The sequence below is a fragment of the Lasioglossum baleicum genome, chromosome 10, assembly GCF_051020765.1.
Source record: "Lasioglossum baleicum chromosome 10, iyLasBale1, whole genome shotgun sequence".
NCBI lineage: Eukaryota > Metazoa > Arthropoda > Insecta > Hymenoptera > Halictidae > Lasioglossum > Lasioglossum baleicum.
In genome coordinates, this window is record NC_134938.1 from 9,739,489 (window position 1) to 9,762,919 (window position 23,431).

Genomic DNA, 23,431 nt, shown 5'->3' on the forward strand with positions numbered 1-23,431 from the left:
GTTTGAATATATTGCAGATTCGTTAGTATGCATCAGTAAAGCATTTAAGGATATCGTTGAACAATCATTCAATAAGTTCAGAGACATTACCCGCTCTATCAGTCCACCATTTCTATCTGGGTACCTTAATTGCAATCCGTCTGAGAAAACGAACTGACTCGGCCGAACCTAATGGAACGTTTCCTGCGCACGCCCTTCGCCGATTGCAGACCTTGATACGGTCCGGTGAGATTGCGATCGATCTAGATCGGTCGGCGGAAGACAGTAACGTCTCGATATATTTGAGAGATGGGCACGACGTTCGCAAAAAATTTATCCCTTCGCGACGAGCTTCGAATACAATTACAAAACTGTTTTCTATTCTTTTTTGGCAGAACTTTTACCGATAAATTCTTCACATTTTTCTGATAAAAATGAAACCGAACATGACACGATTCGCTTTAAAATGCATTTTTTATTTCGCAATGTTATAGCTGACGTTAAGGCAAATTCAACGATCTATATTACTATATATTACTGTATTATAATCTTGACACCATAAATAACGCTAAAATAGTTTTTTCCGACTTCTCGGGCCGATGTTACATTTGCAACCATTTTCTACGTTCGACACTTGGGAATAGTGTTCTACAAAATATAAATAAAATTACAGTCACGAAGTTTTCACACAATATCGAGGCATTAGCGTATCTCCATTTCTCTCGACAAGATTATAAGTAGACTGCGGACGTTTATGCATTTTCCAATGTTTGTAGACAAATTTTAAGAAACTGGAACGAAACGAAATGTTAATTTTTAATGGGCACAGCCTTCGTAGATGCAAAACAAATAAAATTTTCATATTCTAGCCTTTTTTGAAGTTTTCCATAAGCCACAAATGCCTAAAGAGATCCGCAATCTAATTATAAGAAAACGTAGTCTTCAGAACGTTTCCATAAATTCCTGGTAGAACCCAGGAAGTCGAAGTGTCGTGGACACTTGAGGGTATGACAAATAAACTCTGCGTTGTTAATTGCAGGTCGATTGCCATTGTTTTCCAAGACCAAGAGCCCAAGGTGAGGAGCCACCCCCGTCGAAATCGTTGCGGATGCTCGTTCGACAGACGAACGACGAAAAAAAGAAAGACGAGAACGCAATAAAGGAAGTGAGTTGCGTGTCAAAGTGTGGCGTCATCATGCAGAACAACTCATTGTCTCAATACATCGAGATAATCATGCGTGGCCGCATGCCAACTGCCAAGGTGATGTACGCGTAGTTCGCGTTTCCTGGGAACACGCGGACGCCAGAGGAACCGCGAGATCGGTTCGAATCGCCGCAGAATTGTTGCAGCGTTGCACATACGGGCCGCGAACTTGCATTTCGGGCTTCGGTCACGTGGCTCGCGGTTCCCCTGGAGCTGCGAGCGAGCGCGCGGATTCGCAAACACATTCGGACGCGAGTAGGACAGGCACGAACATGCAAATATAGATCGTGCGTACAGTACAATCGAAGATGGACGATTCGTGCAACCGTTTCTTCCCGTTGCGAGGGGCCAACGAGTTTCTGTCTCGCTTCCTGTTCCGTTACACAACTGGGTCGATGCCCGACGGGGACGATTGATAACATCTACGGTCTGTTTTTCGGAAGAAGAGACCGGGGACTCGGACAACTGTCCACCGTGATCCTATCGATCATTCGAAGCAGAACCCGGTGGATGGCTGTTTCGACGCAACGCGGTTTAGGCTTCTTCTTTCGAAGAACAGGGTACAGGTAGGCTATCAGGGATCGGGATCGATGGTTCTAGGATTTACGATGCGTTTCGAACGACCTGACGATCCACGACGCTTTTCTGAGACAAACCGGTGCGCGCTTGCTAAGAAGAGGCTCTCAATTCGACGAGTTGGATTCCAAGTTTGCGAAGTTGTCTATTTTTAACCGTGCCACGTGTTTGGGTCTTTTTCGAAACACTCAAACTTTTATCTCAGCGATACTGTTACTGTTTGTGTAATTATTCTTGTGCACATCGTCTCATCATTTCAGGATTACGAAAGTGTACGAAAATTTATATTAACCCTCGTCCGTCCCTCGGTTTCAAATCGACACAGTGATAAAAAATCAATAAAATAAGAAGGTATAAATAGTTACTTTGTGATGGTTTTTAATTCGATAAATCTTCGTTTTTTCGTTTATATGATTCGCATTAAAAAAATTAATCACGAAATGTCAGACGAAACCTACAAATAACAGAACAGTACAAGTTATTTCGGGAAAACTGTGTCAAATTGATACGAGGGACGTATGGTTTTTTATTAAAATTGATTAGTTAACATTTACATTTTGGATTTCTCGATTATATGACTCGCATTAGAAAAATAAAAGTCACGAAGTTACGGACGAAACCTACAAATAACAGAGCAGCCCAACTTATTTCGGGAAAACTGTGTCAAATTGATACGAGGGACGGATGAGGTTTAATCTACATGTACTTCCTTCTGCTTAAAATCAGAATCATTTATAATTTGTGAGAACATCAGTGGTAACGTAGAACAGTTGTGTAGATTGCGAATTAAAAAGGAATCGGCTCTAAGGCATCCATATTACTGGCACCACAACTATCTCTTGTTGCCAATAATGTTTCGATAAACGTAGTTTGAGTTATTTGCATTTTCACCACGTATTGAAAGTACGTAACTGATGCTATTTATGTCTGTGAAGCTATTGTGCAATTACTGATCTTGTACATGTATATGTATATCATCAGCAGACCGAATGCCGCTGACCTGCAAATTCATATTGAAATCGAAGTCGAGAAATTGTGGATCTTCCCTTGCAAAAGTGCTACTTTTAAGAACAAGCTCTCAAAGGTTGTCCTTTTCTCAATTGAAAAATCCTATTTAACGAATTTACAATTTAAAGAAAATAGCAAGTCTTGTATTTTAGTACATTTTTCGAAATCAAATGAATATTATTGAACATGTGATCACATTACTTGCACTCCACTGTCTACATAACTGTTCGCATGGAACTTTAGATGACTCCAACATAAATTAGTTTTAATCGAATAAAATAACTACTTTAATGCGAAATAAATATTTGCCTGTGTAGTCGACACCTTTGTTTGTGCTGAAAACACTACATTTAATGTTTCGAGACTGTAAGTATCATATGCGAGTAATTAAAAGTCAAGAAAATAATGTAAAATAACGTACACAGTAACTAATTCTAAATTGACAAAGTGAAGGCACTGTGAACATCATGAATTAGAAGATTAAGGATATTCTGGAGGTATATAAAAACGCAACAAAGTTTTGAAAATTTGACAAGATATAATTCTTACTAAATTAATGCAATTACCAAAGTTTGGGTTCGATGCACTGCACTGTTTAAGAATTATAGCAACTTAAAATTTGCACATTTTAACACGTATTCTTATGGAGAATTCATGAAATTCCACTTCAAATTCTATTTAAACCTTGAAAAAACGCAACTAGAAACTCCAGTTTTTTTATATATCTTAAAAATTATGTAATTAATTGTGTTCAAAATTTATTAGGATTCACTAAACAGTTACAGAGCAACAAATTATAAACTGTTACAAAACGTCAATTTTATCGTGTTCAAATCAGAGGGTACAATTATTCGCAAAAATCACACAATTTTTTATAATATGAAGACAATTTGATTAAAAAATAAATATAACATGAAATTCACTAATCAAACGAAAGCTTTTTACATTAATCTATTTTTTTAATGCAAAATGTACTCATGAATGGCTTTCATTGCCAATATATTGATGGATTTCGAATTTCTTGTACTTTTGTCTCCCATTGTACCTCCAGAACATCCTTAATCAATGAAAACAATCAAGCTATCGACGTAAACGTATGAGAATATTACGATCGATCCGAGGAGGGTAAAATCGATGAACAACGGCAGTCGGAAAGTCGCTCTCGGGTCAGTGATCTCGGACCGCTGGTAAGTTCTTCTCTCGAGAATAAAATTCCTGGATGGACGCACGGCATTCTCGAGAGAAACTTCAGCTGTGGATGCAGACCTTAAATTGACCCTCCAATAGCTGTCACACCTAATTCCGAGCGTATAAATCACGAGGATCTAGTTTCGAGTAGACGCGGGCGTGACCATTAAACCTGAGAAATATTCTAGTATTTATCGTGGCATTATAGTGCGAAAGTATTACCGCAATAGTAAACGCAGCAACGTTAATTGCATTTTTATGGTCGCGATTAGAGGTCATTAGCGTAACGCCGGAGGCCATCTTGGCAATTAAAACATTTACTGTTTCAGAAAATTTTCTTTGAAAAGAAGTTGGAAAGTTGATTTTGAAATTAACCCTCGTGTCAATTTCACACAGTTTTTACGAAATACACAGAATTTGGATGCAAACGATTTTTTGTTATTAAAGGACCTACATTATATGAAATAAAAATGGTACTTACTAATTTTCTCTAACGTAGAGAACGTGTAAATCAAATCTGACCAAAAATATGCTATATTTTCTGAATTTTAGTTATTGTTCTCATGTTGTCTAATTTTTAAAATTTAAGTGGGGTAATTGTTTTCATATTTGGCTTCTAGAGCTGTCCATATTCATCCCACGATTTCTCAATCTCTTTTTTCCAACATTTATTCAAATAGTGTAACAGTAAAATGGTAGTAATATGTAAAATAAATAAAAATAAAACAATAAAATCAAGCTGGAAGCTTGCATTTTTTAATTACCATTTTGTTAAAGATAAGGAAACTTCGTTGCTTTATTTTTTCAATGCGAAGTACATAACCGAAAACCCTATAAAAATACATCGAAAAATAACTGTTAACCTTGTTACTTCTTCAATCTTTTACCACTGTGCCAATTTGACGTCGGGGGACAGATTCAGTTCGTGAAATAAGGGACGAATGAGAGATAATGAGACATTTCTGCGCCAAAAAAGAAATTTTGAGAGTACCCAAAGCGAGAATGCCACGATCCTAGTCAATGTGATCTTTTGAAAAGCGACGTACGGACAATCGATAAGGAACAAGATTACAAACCGAAGCACACAGATTTACCCATAGAAGTAAACCGATTTCCGGTATTAGTCAATGTACTGCGTCCCTCTCCGGAGGGGGTTGTTAATTCGATATTCGAGCGTGACATCGGAATCCCATTAAACTTTTACAACCAATCAGGCGAGGACCCGCGAATATTAAAATTCAGTCACGAACTTTTTCCATTTTATCCGTCCAAGCTGGCTCGAACATCAGCAGCATTGTGTATAGCCTAACCAGTCTTCACGCCCGCGAAAATCGAGACTGTTGGGGATCAGCTGCGTCTCTGTTCCAGAAAATGCATTCGATACTCGCAGAAGTTGATTTCTCGCAATAATATCGGTAAAACCCATAGGGTAAAATATTCTCTATAACCTTTTATCCAAGAAAACATAAAAATAAAAATCTTTTTACGCAAGATGTGCAAGAGTAATCAAAGAAATTCTTCTTTCAACCCTCATCTTAGCCGATTCCGGGACACTTGTGACCCATGTCTTGATCCTATCAAAGATGCCCGTGCATTCATCCGCTCGGTTGCATTTTTGTGCACGTATTCTTTTCCTCATTTTACTGTAAGTGGATATTTTGTATTGAGAAAAACAAATTTTGTAAATTCATTTAACGTTCCAATTCATTTTTCCCAAATTCGTTTTGTCGTATAAAATGTACAGTTAATTGATATATCAAAGATATCTTACAAATTGAGTAAGTAACAGTTCATCTTACACAACAATTAAAAACCTACAAACATACAACACGAATCTCGAGTGTTTCTTTTACTGTTAAAATATAAATAACAATTTTCTATAATCTACAAACCCTTAAGTTTAAGCCCCGTACCGAAATTATCTATAACCAGCAGCTAGACCAAGATGGCGTCGACTGGAAGATCAAGAATTGGATGCACCTTGCATTCTAGCATAAAAAAAACTACGGATATTTGTGCGAAACAGAAATTTTCTAAATCATTTGCACAAAACAGAAGACAGGTGAAGTATACTTCTTCGTTTAATAATTTTAACAATTAGGGAACGATATGTGAGAAGAGAAACATTAGAAGAATTTCAAAGTATTCTTGTATAAAAATTAAACAATTTTCTTGCGACCTAGAATAATTCCCTTGTATATGATTTTTTCATTTCTATGAATTTAAAATTGATATAATACTTCGCACAATACTTAAATGTGTAGTAATTGATTAGATACCAACATATTTAGTCATGTAAACAATATTGCGAATAGTATAGCAATTTTTAGTGGTGATTCTAAGTCGTCACTCGAGTGCTAAGGGTTAAACATATTAACAAAGAAAGTAAATTTCCTTTTCACTCCAGTTTGTTGCAATTCTGGTTGCAAGACTATTTATTATTAACCCTTTGCACTGAATGGTGACTCGGAGAAAGAGTCACCACTAATAAATAATTCTTGTGCCATTCTTCAAAATATTTGTTGCATTATTAAAATTGTATTCAATAAATGTGACTGAACCTATTTAATATTTTAATAAACTCCTGAAAGTGTTGTACGAGGTATTATATCAATTTTATAACGATAAAATTCAGAGAAAATCATATAAAATAAAATATTCGAGCCCGGAAGCAAACGCATTCGGTGTTCGAATTAGAATAACTCCAAGTGCAAAGCGTTAACCCTTGTGTAGTCAACCGGATGCCCATTTACTGTATTTCTTTCAACAATTTCTCAATATTCCTTTGAAAAAATTTTACAAAATTTCTCTGAACGTCCAGTCCAGGCTAATATATTAATTTATAGTCTTTTAATGAGAATTCGTGCAAACATGTTAGATACAGAAAGGTTTTAACACTAAACCTACCACTGGCAGTCTATTTTTTATTTCATAATTACTGAAATTATGAAGTTGCTTACGTGGAAATTCTGTATCCAAGCACATATTGTTGTAAAAACCGCAGAAAATCTGAATAAATAGAGCCTCGTCATTTTTGCAAGCTAAAACATGTGAATCGCTTTCAGCACTCGGTAGGTTTAGTCTTAAATAATCTATACATTTTGGTTGACTAGATAAGGGTTAAAGGAGATCAGTAAAATTGATGTATTGGTGTACGGACGTTGTTTAGGATCCAGCGGACGCCTTGGTAACAGCGGTAGACAGTCTACATATCTATTTCCCTGCGAAGTCCTGTTCCAAAAACAGTTTCATCGACTTTCCGGCGAGAAATCAACCCCGCGGGTAGACGTAAGAAATATCCAGAGCGTTCGTCAGTACGCGTGTACAGTACAGAGAACACCGTCTCTCGAAATCGATCCCGTGGAGGAAGCAAAAGCGAGCTTTCTAGGTAGAGCCCCCGCGGCGATCGTCGTTTTCTCGAAAGGCTGATCCCCGATTCTCGGAATCCGACCGCGCGCGTCTGAATCGTGGCCCAGGAGTGAGGGTGTATTGATTTTTCGCATGGATAGCCGCGTGTGCGACGTCTAACCTCGTTTCCCGTCGGATGGATCGTGTTTCCCGGGCTTGCTGGCGTCGCGCGTCTACTTATCGAGCCGTCGATCGTGCCCTATCGTTCGGCGCTTCGGAATCGCAGGTTGTGGCTCGAAAACGCATCTTCGATAGGGTTGGAAGGGTTACAGAAAGAGAGAGAGAGAGAGAGGGGGGTGGTGGTGAGATAGGGAAGGGAATGGTAGAGGGGGTTGGTCGTAGAACGAGATCGATCATCGCGGCACGAAGAGGTCCGACCGTTAGCTACGTTGCTGGATGATTACTGGGTCCGAGGCGGAGCGGCGTTTGAACGCGCTCGCCGTCTGCTATTAATGAGAAAACACGCACGTCGTGGATCGTAACGATCGGTGGAACTCTCGCGGTCACGCATACACGAGCGCACGGTGACACAACGACACGGAGAACGGCGACGGCGGCCTGTCTAACTGCCACGGAACGGGCAGAATCGATCGAAATGTGTTTGCCCGCTAAAGGGAAACGGCATAGTGTGTCTCTCCACTCCGGCTGCCGATCGAAAAACCCTTTTCGGGTCGCGCGGCGGGCTTCTATACCCGCGAATCATATGCGGATGACTCACCTCGTCTTGCGCGGCTCCCGCTGCGGAATCCTGTCGCCGAAGAAGAGTTGCAGCTTCACCGCCGCTTCCGAACACGGTTACACCGGAAACAGAGACACGGCAGACGACCGCCAACCGATACAGATCCTCTGCAGACCTGCCAGCTAACGAACGCAACCTTCGTTCGAACAACCAACGACTTCACCGTCGACTTTTTACCCGACTCGCCGTGTGTTCGCCCTTCTCTTTCCTTGCGACTTCTCGCAACTTCTTCCTCTTTCCTCGCTCGCTCTACCCGACGTGACGTGTGGAAACGCACCGCGACCAGACTAACGAGGAACCGTACCGTGTTCTCAAAGCCACCGCACGATTACTATTGGCCCGAATACACGACTCTCACTCTGACTACAGACTGGTCAATGGGAGTGCGCACCGTTCTATGCGCGGTGCACGCCGGATCGAACCGGTTTAGGACGGTCTACCGACATCTCGGTGACGAATACTGGATCGCGGTGCTCGGAGTACCACCTACAGCTGGTATCCAGCGTCACCGATTCCTCAGCAAGTGATTTTGTTACTGATCACGTGTAGGAACAGACCAAATAGTTTTAGACACACTAGTCATCTGTATAATCACGTATCATTGGCCTAATATGAAAATTGCCTAACAATTTGAACTTGCATATAAGACCAAAAAAGTACATTTTACAGGAGGCGAGAAGGATGATCTATTTTGCTTTACACGGAGATTTTTTCAAACTATGTATCTGTGCTACTTAACAACTTATCGCTGAGCTATTACCCTCAAACCGTAGAAATTAAAGTATCTAACTAGACGAAGTTGAAACCCCAATTTTCAGAGAAAATGGCTTAGGCTGTTTTCATATGAGGCCAACGATATTTTATACATATATAAAAGTAAGTATACTTATGCGAGCTAAGAAGTATGAATGCATGTATATAAGTACTTAGGGGGGGGGGAGTATGAAGTATGCTGTAATCCTTATTAAATTCCCCGGCTGATGGACAATCACAGTCCAATGCCGTATTTTCAATAAAGAAGAACGATGCAAACGATATTAAAATATAAGATAAATGTATTAAAGAGTGCAGCAAATAGCATGTAAGTCTAATTGACATATAGATATCAGTTTACACATGTATTTGTGGCTATCCGAGTGGATTCAAGCCTTTTACATTTCTGTTGTTACTCTCAATAGCAACCCGATGTATGTTTTTGTCCCACGCCCGAGAGGTTCCAAAGCGTCCTTACCATTTTCATATCACATCCTGCCGATACGGCCGGAATTAATATTGTCGAACCACAAATGCGATATAGAAGTAGACCAATTACCATATGGGGTTTCGTGTCTCACGATCTGAATTACCGACAACGATAAAAACAATTCGATTTCTTACGCCCTCTACGCAGGTAGACGAGTATCTTGTCCAGAGTTGGGCAGGAATTAATTACGTGAGTAATTAATTACATCTTCAATTACAATTACATGTAATTGTAATTGTATTTCTGCAATTCCAATTCCAATTACATGTAATTGTAATTGTATTTCTGCAATTCCAATTCCAATTACATGTAATTGTAATTGTATTTCTGCAATTCCAATTCCAATTACATGTAATTGTAACTGTAACTGTTAGTAGCAGTTACAAGTAATTGTAGCCGGTAGCTGCAATTACTTGTAAGTCTTGTAACTGCTACTAACAATTACAGTTACAGTTACATGTAATTGGAATTGGAATTGCAATTACTTTCGCTCAACCAGTAATTGTAATTGCGGACCACAATTACAATTACAGTGATTCGTCAAGTAATTGCAATTACCAATTACAATTACATGTAATTGTAATTGTATTTCTGCAATTCCAAATTACAGTAATTGGCAAGTAATTGTAATTGTAATTGAAATTACATTTTGCCCAACTCTGATCTTGTCGGTAGCGGATCCACCGACGAGATACTATTAAAGACTGCCAGCACCGACGAGGACTGCCAGCCCCTGTGTTATTCCGCGGGACCAGTAACTGGGCGCGAGTGGGCGCGGGGATAACGTGAAAGTTACAGTGATCTGATATACCACATCGCTAAAAGTTCTAAATAGTGCTAAAATAGTGCCAAAACATCGTCTGAAATATGGCGGAGAATGTAACATTTAATAATAATCGATATGGTTTCGTAATAATTCGCATTCACACCGATGAATCGCGACGAGAATCTCCTCAGTGGTCTTCTTTACCGACAAAATGCCGTCGTTGGCCTTCTGTTTCTCTGGATGGAGCTAAAATATATCCTAGAGGGCGTAAGAAATACCGAAAAATTCGAGTCCCGCCAACTCCCATAAGGCTGGCAGTCTTTAACAGTATCTCGTCGGTGCTGCCAGCCTTATGGGAGTTGGCGGGACTCGAATTTTTCGGTATTTCTTACGCCCTCTAGGATATATTCTGGCTCCATCCAGAGAAACAGAAGGCCAACGACAGCATTTTGTCGGTAAAGAAGACCACTGAGGAGATTCTCGTCGCGATGTATCGGTGAGAATGCGAATTATCACGAAACCATATCGATTATTATTAAATGTTACATTCTCCGCCATATTTCAGACGATGTTTTGGCATTATTGTGGCACTATTTCGAATTTTTAGCGATGTGGTGTCTGCTGTGTCGGACCTTGCTTGTATGTACCAGACCGGTTGGAGCTGGTATTCGGCGTCGATACATTGAGAGGGGTGGTTCATTGAGACCTGTTCACTCGTATTGCCATTCTCTCTGTTCGTAATCCTACCCACGTTACCTCAATGCTTTGCGTTGAACATGATATCGAAGGAGGTGGCACGAAATTCAGTAGTGCAACTAAACGACAAGTCAGACGTTCGATAATTTTTATTTTTCAAAGTTTCGCTATGTTTGCAATTCGAAATCAGTAATATAAATCAATGACAAGTTAAACGGACGTAACTTTGAAAAATGTTTCTATCCAAAATTCACGAAGATCTTAATTCTATGGGATGGGGAAGAAATAAAGTACACATTAACTGTTGAATCTAATATTCTTTATTGTTTACCAAAAAACTTGTTACAATATTAAGCTTATATATTACAATATTATTAATCATTCATTACAATATTAGTATTATTAGAATATTAAATATGTATCGTGGTGAAATGATCTAGTTCCAACATATATTGTTGTTCAGTTTAGAAGGCGCAAGATGTCGATGTGTTGTTAACGATGTAAAATTTGGATATTTGTCATTTTCGTGCCCACATCTACAGGATTGCATATGAAAAGAATATGTATTATTATAATTATATATCGAACTACGAAACAATGTGATATCAAGTGCTTATTGGGATCTGAATAGGACAATAAGGTACTATACCTGTTAAATACTATGCAATACTCGATGTGTGATTGCTATGGGCCACAGATCTGGCCTAAATCTTACTTAACTAAAAGAAAATGAGATGAAAGTGAGACAGGAGTCTACTCCTATACCTCGACTGTCATACGTATTACAATAGCATATTAGAGATACTAGTAGTATCTCGTCGGTGAGAATAGTTCCATAATATCAGAAATGTAAAGGTTATTTCAAAGTTCATGACATAGAGTCAGAATGTTAGGGGCGATACCCTTTCACACGTCATTGTTTATTAAATCTGAAGAGTAGCTACGAAAAACATGGAGAAGTCTAAACCATCAACAGGTAAAGGGTAGAAACGTAAAAATACCTCGTCGGTGCTTCAGTGCTTGCTTACTCGATCGGTTACGGTTTTAGTCCTGGCTAAGATAAAATTAATCCTTTGCACTCGATTGTCTCCTCTGAGGAGATATCATAAGTCTAGCATATCACCCAGATGTCCCCTCTGAGGAGACATCAAAGTTTATTAGTGATTAGGGGACATCAACTTATTCCAGCGCAACTTTTTGAGAAATGCATATTTCCCTGAAGTTTTCTGTTGAAATGGCACAAAAAAGAAAATCAATATATGGTAGAATTACTAAGATATATGAAAATAATATCAGCAGGTTTTTATATGACGGTTCGTAGGTACTAGGTACACGTTTTCGCTACAAAGTGGCGCCGAGTTGCTAGTAGGTAACGTCCTGGATGGCTCCGAGTGCAAAGGGTTAAGGTACGTGTCCATTTGAGGGTACAGATACACCTAGTGGAGCAGTAAAGATCAATCAATTGTTTTAGAACGAATCAGAAATTATATCAATTAAAAATTCGAGACTATTCGTAATGGCTTGTTGCGGTTTATCAGGCAGCATATTAATTCCGTCATTATAAACTGATATTATGAGAACAAATTGATCGTGTATCAAATTTTTTAATAATCATTTTGTAACTTCATTGAAGAACCGTTCTAGAACGCAACCGCTCTCGTACTGTAGAACATAGTGTTCACGCGCACGTCATTTGTTTACACATTCAAGGTTGCAATAAAAGCCACAGTGTTGTAGTCTGCAAATACAAGATAAAAACCGAGATGCAGTCAAACAATGACCTCGTATGAATGTCGAAACGCGATAAAGCAGGAATAATCCAGTTAAATCTAGTATTATCTCAAAGAAGGAAAGTTCATCACTCCATACATCAATGTTAATACTAATGTTCCAGCTTGCAGAAGAGTACACAATGAATGTGTGGTTAATGTGTAAATTAAACAAAATTCTCTTCTCTTTTATTTGTTCTTTATTTAATCTTAAATATTCCACATTAGAAACGTATAACAAATCCTGCACTTCAACGAAAGTTTTCTATAACTTGGAATAATCTTAGATAATATTTAACACCTCGCTCTACCTAATATATACAGTAGCGGACAAAAGTTTAAGACTGCTCTAAAGAAGACGATAACTTTTTTAATATTGTACAATACGATTTGAACTTTTTTGGGAAGCTAGAGCAATTAGTTTACTAAAGGATGTGAAAAGAAATTTTTTCAAAAATTGCAATTGATCGGAATTGTTGAAAAAATACTAAAAGTTGAGTTTTTAACTTTTTTATGTGGGCCTATATTGAAAATTTAAAAAATACGTTCTGTGGATCTTTGTCAATACTTTGTCCGCTACTGTAGCAACTCACGTTACCTAATTACGTACCTGTATGAAAAATGAAACTTCAACCTAACGTTCAGGTTGTATCATAAATATAAACGATAGCAGACATTATATCTGATTCTACAGATTAGATAGACTTAAGAATTCAAGAAACTTGACATATATAGAACAGTTAGGGCTCCAGAGACCAATGGAGAACGCGTTCAGCTCCAGAGACCACATCTATATCATCCCGAATTGCAGAAAGTTTGTATAGGATATTGTAAACTCAAGAGACATCGTAGAATGTCTGGTACACAGAAAAATTCCCACAGACAATTCCGTGCTGAATACATCTGGCACCCAATTTGAGGAAGGTTGGATAGTTACCACAGTCTACGGAGGCTTGGCAAAGTTAGGGTATCAGTTGATAAGTCTCGATGATCTCAGTCACCCTGAGGCATCTGCAGCCGCCCAGAACTCGCGTTACTCAAAATATACGAGTCCCTCGGGACTTTCGGACACATTCTCGCATCCTTAAATCCCAGAAGCCCAACAATCTCTCACAAAAATCCTCTTGAATCCTCTTTTGACTCAGTGTTACTATTTTAGATACTGTAAAATGTTTGCATTCTTTACGCTTCTGTTGTAATTTCACGTATTTATTTAAAATACGAGATTATTAAGACGCGGAAGATGAGCTTCGACTGTTTTCAAGATGGCGCAGAGTCGCATATTTTATTCTATCTTCTTAAAAGTTTCTTGAATAGTTAAAAAACGTTCCAAACTTCGCGAGCCGAATTAAAATTTAGAGACTCAAGCTGACGGGATTTATTCTATAATGACTAAGTTTTAATTAGGTGCTATAGAACTTCGTTTTAACAAAGTGGGAGACACAACCGTTAATATTACCGTGCATGTATTATACATATGTAAGAAAGTTATCTCTGAACATTTTGCTACCTTCCACGACTTTACGTAGCAAAGTGTCTAAAATTCACTTTGGTATTTTCAAATAAATTGCGAGATTGTAAACGCCGCATGTTTGCGACAGTGGTGGCGAATGTGTTGCACAAATTATTTCGTTTTGTACGGAGACTTTTCTGACTGACTGTGAAAAGGATGTGTTTCAGGAAGAGAAAATGATTCCAAATCTCTATAGCGTTTCACCTCGGTGCGTGACGGATCAGTCTCGTTTACTGCGCAGTAAAAATAGCGTACGCGCTGCGGCTGAAGAATCTTCCACTTCAAAAATTGCGGAGACAGCTGACGCGCGATGTGGAGTTGATCGTCATTATGAAGAGAACAAAGTGAAGTTCCGAATAGTCTAGCGAGGAGCCAAGCTTTGAGGCCATTCGGAGCCGCATTACGACGTCACGCGTAAATCTGGAATTCAATTGCACCCGGTACGGTCACGTCCCGTTTTCATCCCCGTCCCCTCATCCCCGTTGATCAGTTACCATTTACCTCGTTCTCGAGATTAGTCCGCAAGAATCCCGGGACCGATTCGAACACGTTCTCCCGGGCCATCTTCGTTTTTCCTCGTCCTGGTCGACGCTTCTCCCGGTAATCGAGTCAAATATGAGAAGAATGGGACAACGAAACGAAAGTGCTCTCCCGGGGGACTCGAGGGGGGTAGCGCGCGGCGGTCCGTTATATGGAATTCATTTTGATGGCACGGGGCAGGGACGGGACGAAAGGGGAACGCGGGAGAAAGATTAAATTTGCGACGGGACGAGCTGGACGCGCCGGGCTCTGCATCTCCCAGATAAAGACATCGTTTTTGAATCGGTGGACGTGCACCGGAGCAACGACACGATAAAATCGCAACCCATTCTCCGAGACAGCGTCCTACTTGGTGGCGCCATAAGGTAAACGAGAGTGTCTTCTTCCTCCACGCTCTCGCCCAGCTAATCCTCCCTGGAGATTACTCGGCCCTTATTTATGTCCGGTTAAAAGGATTCTAATGCACACCGGCTGCCGCTCCCGCATAGTAAACTCAAAAAGGCGCACGCGGGTTTTCCTTCATCACACAGCGTCACTTTGAAATCTCGCATTTCTCAAATTTTATTGACACCAAAGGTATGTGTCCACGTGAGAGTAGAGCTATCGGAAATGGTGTTAATGAATGCACACTGGCACTCTTAAAATAAAACTATTTAATAAAATGAAGCTCTTTAGGGTAATTCCATGCCAAATCGATCACTTTTTGCGGGCACCATCGTCGATTTTGTTCGAAATGACATATACAATATATGTATAATTACATCCACTCATTTTTGTTATAAATTCGTGGTTTAGTAGTCCATGGCGTAAGCGACTCGCGTTCACGTGATTGTTCAAATACAGAATCAGACCAACTTCTACGAAACGAATTCGGCTGTTTTGTGAAGTTGGGTTCTATCCCGTGCTTAAAAAATGACACAGGTTCTGTTCCACGCTAGAACGTTGAAACTGAAAAGTTAGAGGCAGTGAAACCCGGGCGTGAGCACTCTCATTTCCTCCCTGGCTCTAGTTAGCGGGGTTGCACCTGACCCCATTAATCGAGACGCACCGGAAGGATTTTAATTAAACGTTCGGAGATTTCTCCGGGCAGCGATGGCGATTACGAGGGAGCACCGGCAAATGAATACGTGATCCATGATCACGTTGAATTAAGGAATAATACTTGAACGGAGAGTTTCAGGCTCGCGTCGCGACGTCTGCGGGTATTCCTCGCGGATTTCGTCCATCGTCGAACCAAAACCGCTAGATAGCTGAATCTGGCGTATAAAGCTCTTAGAATCCGGTACAATACCATATTAATTAGTAGACTGCGGATGTTTATGCAAAATAAAAAATGTCTGCGTCGAATCCAAGACACAGAAGCTAAATAAAAATATCTTTCTTCTTTTAATTATTTTATTAAACTGGAATCAATACGTTGATGTTTTTAAATTTTCAAGATATGTCTATTGCTTTAAATTGTACATGCCAATTTTTGTTATAAATGCATAAAATCCGCAGTCTAGTAATAAATAATAATATAATATATTATGTAATATAAAAAATACCAAATGATAATATACTGTATAAAAACTTTTTGAAATACATTTCAGCCGGTCGCGGTTCAAGATTATATTAACTTATTTCTAGGAAGAAAACCGTAGGAACTTTTTCCTCGTACTATACTTAAATGTTTAGTAATTGGCTAGATACCAACATATTTAATCATGCAAACAATATTACGAAGATTGGTTTGTTAGCAGCTTCGAAATTCGTCATGGAAACGATAGGAAAAGCAGAAGAAAATTGTAGATTGTAAATTGCGAGTTTCTATGTGCATAGCTCGCGCATTTCTGTAACAAGCCGCCGAGGAATAAAACCGCTGTAAATTGTCGAAGAATCGTTTCCTGCGGGCAAGATTCGCTCAGTTTGACCGCGTTAACTTTTTATGCTGCGTTGAGATGCCGGTTCGAGAGCGCGAGGTTTGTGCCACGAGCCTCATCAAACGGCTCGTAAACCACGCTCGGCCAGTTTCTGTCGACGTTTCGCCAGGGCTTCGAATAAAATCCCCATTGACAAGCTCCAATTTGCCGCGGCGCGCCGCGAGAAGCGTTACAACGCGCGTAAGGCGGCGGACAAAAATACGGAAGCGACAGAAACCAGAGGACCGTGAAATATCCGGCAGCAGACGTGACGTTTCTCTTGTATACCCGTACACGAGTTCTCCTGATGCATGTTCGCCGCACCTCAACCTTTAACCATTCCCATTCTTCACCCTTGGAATCCCTTCGAAGCGATACACAATGGGATTCCAAGCGTTGTTATAAATTTTACTACAGTGTTTCACGTTACACGAGTCTCGTAAAATTGTTTGCCAGATATTCTCTCCTTCGTAATGAACATTTCTAATAGGCACTATGCAAAACACGATAAACCACTTTTAAGAAAAAATGTAATACAAGTTCCAATGAGAACGAAGAAAGAATTGTTCTAAGAAGTGAACGATTTAATTTGAATGGCATCTACGACATTTTCAGATTTACTCCGAATCGAATTTAGAACGAGTTCCCGAAAGAATTTTCGCAGTTTCAAATTAAAATTGTCGAGATCACACATCGCGATTTCAAAAAAGGCTGAAAATCGAAATTATTAGAGAATTAAATTCCTGCATTTCTTTTTGGTACAGTAACTCATTCTTTTGTGTAATAAGCAACATTGCATAAAAATATCTGTCTGTCTTGTACAAAGCCACGAGTACAGTAATTCTATCTACAATCTGAAAACTTTAAATTTAGTGTTTCAAGCGTAAACAAAGATGTCCACTACGCTATCAAATATCTATGACATTTTGCATTAAAGTATGTGATGTAAAGTTCCATGTAACCAGTTAGAAAGTGGGGTGCAACTGATTGAGGGTTATGTTGCCTGAAAAATCGCAAAAGTTCATAGAACAAAATGTCATAAATAGACTGCGGATCTTTATGCAAAATAAAAATTTTCTACATCAATTTTAAAAAACACAGGCCAAGGTAAAAGTTCTTTCCTTCTTTAATCATTTTAGTGAGTTGAAAATAATACACTGGTGTTTCTAGATTCTCTTCGCTTCTAATCTATTTGAAATTGAATTTATCCATTTTTGTAATCATTCATAAAGTCCGCAGTCTATTAATTAGCTTATGATAAATGCTTCATTTTATTTTAACTTTCTATTTTAATTATCTTATTAACGTGAAACTGTCCACTTTTTAAATTGAACTTACCCATTTTTGTAATAATTCATACAGTCCGCAGTGTATTAATTAGCTTATGATAAATGCTTCATTTTATTTTAACTTTTTATTTTAATCATCTTATTAACGTGAAACTGTCCACTGTTTTAAATTGTACGTACCCATTTTCGTCATAAATGCATAAAATCCGCAGTTTAGTCAAGGAACTTATTCTAAATGGTAAAAGAATTGGTTTTCCTGTTTCCTCGAGAAAAATGTTTGCCATTTTAATCTGGTTGATCGGGTGGTCCGTTTCAGATGAAGCAGCCTGTATTGTTAGAACGCGCCACCCTTCTTTGCAATCATGGTTGCGTCGGACCCACGGGACGATTCGCGAGCAGTGCGCGTAATTCGCGGAGGCGTCGTGTAATACGCGCGCGACGTCGAGAGCATATTTTTCCTTGCGCATCACTCTGTCCCGCGTCCGTCCTCCCCTATCGTCGACGTGCTTCTGACGCTGAAGGAGGCCAGGCCCTTATATAAAAAGTTGTCAAGGGACGGTATTTAGTCTGTCAACCGTTGTGAAGAATCGCTGTAAGCCTCGCACTAGGACGAGGCTTAATGCTACTTTACGTAGCTGGGTTTTTGCACGAGGAACTTGGATACTGATCGATATTACCTGCTGACGCTGTTGCGCCGCCTTCCGCTCTGTCTTCTCATGTTGCATTTATGTTATACTTGCGATGTAGATTCTATTGTTATATGCGATGTACATTCTATCATTAAATGCAAATATTTATGTTGAACCAGCTACCAGAGGAACGGGTAAACTTTCTTCAAAGATAATTTCACACTTTTTAGTGGAACGAGCAGAATTTGTAGAACACCATAGGATGGTTTTTCGGTCTTATTGGTTACTAGCTTTTCCCCGCGGCTTCGCTCGCACAGAAAACCGTTTAATGCCCTCGGACATTGATATTGTTCCTCCATAAAACCTTCTAACCCCCCATTCACCCCTATAGAGGTTTAATTTTATGTCATGCCGCCATCTTAGATTTCAAAACCACTTTTCACCCCCTTAGGGGATCAATTTTTCGAAATGCCGAAACAGGTGTTTGATCAATTATATCAAAGAGCATTAAGACCAAGTTTCAAGCAAATCCGACCACGAACAAAATATTCCTCACACAAACGTTGCAACCCCTTTTCACCCCCTCGGGGGTTGAATTTTTCAAAATGCCGAAATAGATATTTGGTTTATATCAAAGAGAATTAAGACTAAGTTTCAAGCAAATCTGACCACGAACAAAATATTCCTCATACAAACGTTGCAACCCCTTTTCACCCCCTCGGGGGTTGAATTTTTTGCAATGCCGAAACGGGTGTTTGATTAATTATATCAAAGAGATTTTCTACGTTTGACGTTTGCGATAGATCAATAAGTAATAAATCTCTACACGAGATAAGATTGATATGTCGGTCTGGAGATTTTCACGTGTGCACACAGAGATATCTTGTAGATAGCGAGGATTTTCTATAAATTGCAACAGACCTGACAAGGTGCGGCGGGAATTGAAATATCGTTAATTCCGCAGAATCAATTATAATTAAATGGCAACGGCATTTGGGATTGATTTACACGGGAGGTTTGTCCACCGTACGTTCGCAGTGCGATCTAGTATTATTCAATCCGATGGAACGTGACTGGAGCTGGATCGCTGCTGTGTGCTAGATTATTTAAGCAGGGCTGAATGGTTCCTGTGCGAGCCGTGACTGTAATGTGATTGGATCGTCGACGCGCGACTCAAGGGTTCCACGTAGACGAACTACACAGCCGATTGTATTGAATATAGACGAGTTTTTAAAGTCGAGAAATCGAATTCGGTTAGAGCTGATTTTACGGGTTTTCGATTAATATTCGATAGCAGTGCGCGCACGCGTCACGATTCCGTTCATTTATGTGACGGATAAAAAATTGAATCGGTACAGACCGCCGCTCGGTTTCTCTCGACTGAATTCACAAACAGATTAAGCGGGACTGAAGTTCGAGCGAAGTCTCCCGTCAGAGGAAAAGATTAATGTACACTTTTTAACCGGTGCCGGAAATTGGATAAGTTTCTGTTACGTTGTATAGATTATTCATAACAGGAGCGTCTCCGTGTTGCAAATGACTGGCGCCCCGCAATCGAGCCGAGTTCCGCGCTTTAATCCGTTATCACGGAATCGTGGAGTACACTCGATCCTCTGAAAACAGTCTCCGGAATTCAATCGTTAAAAACTTCGGAAATCCCGTCTCGAGAGGCGAAAGAATCCGTTCGTGAAGCCTTGCCTCGATTCGGCAAGATCGACTGGCCGCGATGACCGTTTCACAGGAAGTCTGGGATTCGTCGTGGCAAATTAAAAATTTTATCGCGAGAAGTTAGCTGTGACGTCCATTGGTGACTAAATTTTAGACTAGCGACTTTTTGTTCAGTTTCTGAAAAGATTCTCAACATTCAGTCCCAGAAAGCTTCTGTTTAATGCCATTTTATTTGTTAAACTAATTGTTTTCCGAGATATAACGAGCTAAAAAAACAGTACTATGCGCACAAAACCGCATGACAGGTGTGAAAACTTATATGGCGATTGCAAACCTGTCTGTTTCTCACCGCGTTTCACTTCGGAGCGTGACGGATCAGACTCTTTAACTGCACAGCAATTGTGTACGCGGTGCTCGTAAAGAAGCTTCACTTCAAAGAATTTATAAGAATTTATAAATATTTCTCTACGGACCTGTGGTAGATTGTTAATCAAATCGAAACGTTAGAAGATCTTTCTTCAAAAGACAGCTCTGATCTTTCTACACTTCTTTTGTTGAACGTTCTACAGTTATATTACTTCCTCTCCAGAAGCAATTAGAGTCAAAAGGATCATTTTCGCTTTGAAGTTGAATAACTCAGCCGGGGTAGTCGTACCATAATCAAACAATGCTGATTTTCCACAGAAAGGTTGCCATTGTCGATCGATATAGATGTAGCTTGTTAAAGAAATTTTCATCACTGGAAATAATATTGTGCAGCTAACCAAAATTGTTGAAGGTAAATTTTCCCGCAATATCGTGACTTTTATTTATTTAATGCGCACCTAATGTCTAATTTGAAAAAGATTAGGGGCGAAGGGAATTTAGAAACACCAATAAACAGGGTGAGTCACCAAACGTTACCACCTCAAATATCTTTGTTGTTTCTAAAGATACGTAAAATATGGTAAGGACAAAGTTGAATGGTACAATGGGGCTGACACGATGCAAAAAAAAAAATTTTGTTTTTATGTCATTTTTTCAGAGATATGAAGGTGACCTTCATTTTTTTAAATGGAATGAGGTATTTTTTAATACATCAATCGATGCAGCTGGACATTCGTTATAATAAAGTACTAACCTATGTATGTCGAAAAGTTATTAGTTCAGGAGATATTTCAATTTAAATAACTCTAAAATACCATTACTGTCGTACTACGACGTCAGTGTTTACTTACTTATGTAACGTCTTATCACGACAGTAATGGTGTTTTAGAGTTATTTAAATTGAAATATCTCCTGAACTAATAACTTTTCGACATACATAGGTTAGTACTTTATTCTAACGAATGTCCAGCTGCATCGATTGATGTATTAAAAAATACCTCATTCCATTTAAAAAAATGAAGGTCACCTTCATATCTCCAGAAAAAATTACATAAAAACAAAATTTTTTTTTTTGCATCGTGTCAGCACCATTGTACCATTCAACTTTGTCCTTACCATATTTTACGTATCTTTAGAAACAACAAAGATATTTGAGGTGGTAACGTTTGGTGACTCACCCTGTATTATTTTCGTCCCACTAAAATTATGAAAGAAGGAAAGAACTTTTTCCTTGGCCTGTGTTTTTTAACATTGCTACAGAACATTTTTATTTTGACTAATACTTAGATGTAAGTGTTAACAACAAAGGAAAATAACTGTTTACCTTGTTATTTCATCAATCTTTTACCACATTGTAATTATGAGGGTTAGTAAGGCCATTATTACAGCTGATGATGTTCTGGTAGAGAATGTGCGCAGTTCTCACGTGACCAATCGGAGAATCCTGCTTACAATAACTTTTTCCATTAGGCGAATTATGCTTGAAGATTTTTTTGGAACCGTCCAGTCCATATTAACAGTTTTTATCTTGTTATTGTGTAGAGCTGTAAGGCAGATTGAGCTTACTTTTCGAAACCTTTTCTAGAAATAGATCTGCTCCGTTCGACTTTCCTTCCGACTCTTCGATACACCAGGGACTCCACGTCGAAGATTTAAATTTTCGTCGAACTGGTAAGAATAGCGGCGCATCTTCGCAACGCGGGACTGACGAGAAAATGCTCGGGTCTGATGCAAATCCCCAAGTTCGTCACGATCGCAGGACAAATTTTAATTCGACGTCTACTCGGATGGTGCTAACGTAAAAGTTCCATTTGCGCCTCGAAGACTCGTCCGTTCGCGGCGAAAGGAAACCAAGTAGCCGCGTGAAACCACTTAAAATGGTAATAAGAAAGTTCACGGGTTAATCCTGGCGTTTGTGTTCCTTCGATTTCCTTATTTGCGACCTGCTAGGGAATCATCATAGAACGTCGAAGATTGCTTTCGTATTACGTCAGGAAAATTAACGACAAGAATCTCATTATGCGAGGGCGACTCGTCGACGAACAATTACGCCATATCTTTTTTCTACTCGGCAAAATTGTATGTTAAGTATTCGTTTTTAAAAGGTGTTCGAACACTTTGTACATCCATTGTATAAATATAGAATGTCCAACCTCTGTGTACAAGTTTGTTTACAGTTCTGTTCCGAAATACCATGTGTATTCAGAGGTAGGCATTATTTGGCGAAACAAATATTTCAAATACTATTTAATATTTTAGATTGTATTTTGCCTAAAGAAAATAGTATTTTAAATACGATATACAATTTTGAAAATAGAATATTTCTGTTTTAACAATCTGAACCTCAAAATAAAATATTCTATTTCAACAATTTGATCCAGAAAATAAGATATTTCTGTTTTAACAATCTGAAACACAAAATAAAATATTTTACTTCTTGTGTTGTTGTAACACTCGGAGAAACCGCATAAGCATATGAGGTTTATGTCTATCTTATCGTTAAGAAACAATTTACTCATTAATGTTTACGATTACACTCGTAAATGCACTGAAACCGAACCATTATTTTCAGCAATATTATTTAAAATTAAAATTGAAAACAACGACAAAATACAAATATTTGTATAATATATTCTTCAAATAAAATACTATTTTCAGAAATTAGTGCCTCAAATAAATTATTTTATTCGAAATTGTACACATACTTTGAAATAAATAGGATTATTTATTATTCACTATTTAAAATACTATTTTCCCCAGCTCTGTGTGTATTTCTCACAGCGTCCGAGATACAATGCCCCTTTGACGGTGCAGCCCTTTATACAGATCTGTTTTCCGGGCTGCCGCGGAGAAGGTTGCGCGTATCACCGCTGTGTGGCGACACTGTTCAGTTTTTAAACTCCTGAAAAACTTTATTATGCGTAATAAATACTGTAGTTCAGCCAAGTT

At 38.9% G+C, this 23,431-nt stretch overlaps 1 protein-coding gene and 1 long non-coding RNA gene across 8 annotated transcripts in view; one reads left to right on the forward strand and one right to left on the reverse strand.

Annotated features, from left to right (window-relative positions):
• LOC143212763 (uncharacterized) overlaps window positions 1–6,434 on the forward strand; it is a 69,343-nt gene extending 62,909 nt beyond the window's left edge. For 2 of the 4 annotated variants that reach the window (XR_013009767.1, XR_013009765.1), the window contains 2 exons: window positions 18–225; window positions 1,019–1,155. This is a non-coding gene — a long non-coding RNA (uncharacterized LOC143212763). Of the gene's footprint in view, window positions 1–17 lie in introns of all 4 variants that reach the window. The other 2 variants (XR_013009764.1, XR_013009766.1) reach the window with 2 other exon arrangements.
• Window positions 1–8,482, reverse strand: part of Mesk2 (misexpression suppressor of KSR 2) — a 58,188-nt gene extending 49,706 nt beyond the window's left edge. For 2 of the 4 annotated variants that reach the window (XR_013009763.1, XM_076431876.1), the window contains exon 1: window positions 8,082–8,482. The gene's annotated coding sequence lies outside the window, so the exon portion shown is untranslated. The remainder of the gene's footprint in view (window positions 1–8,081) is intronic. The other 2 variants (XR_013009761.1, XR_013009762.1) reach the window with 2 other exon arrangements.
• Between the last annotated feature and the right edge of the window lie 14,949 nt (window positions 8,483–23,431).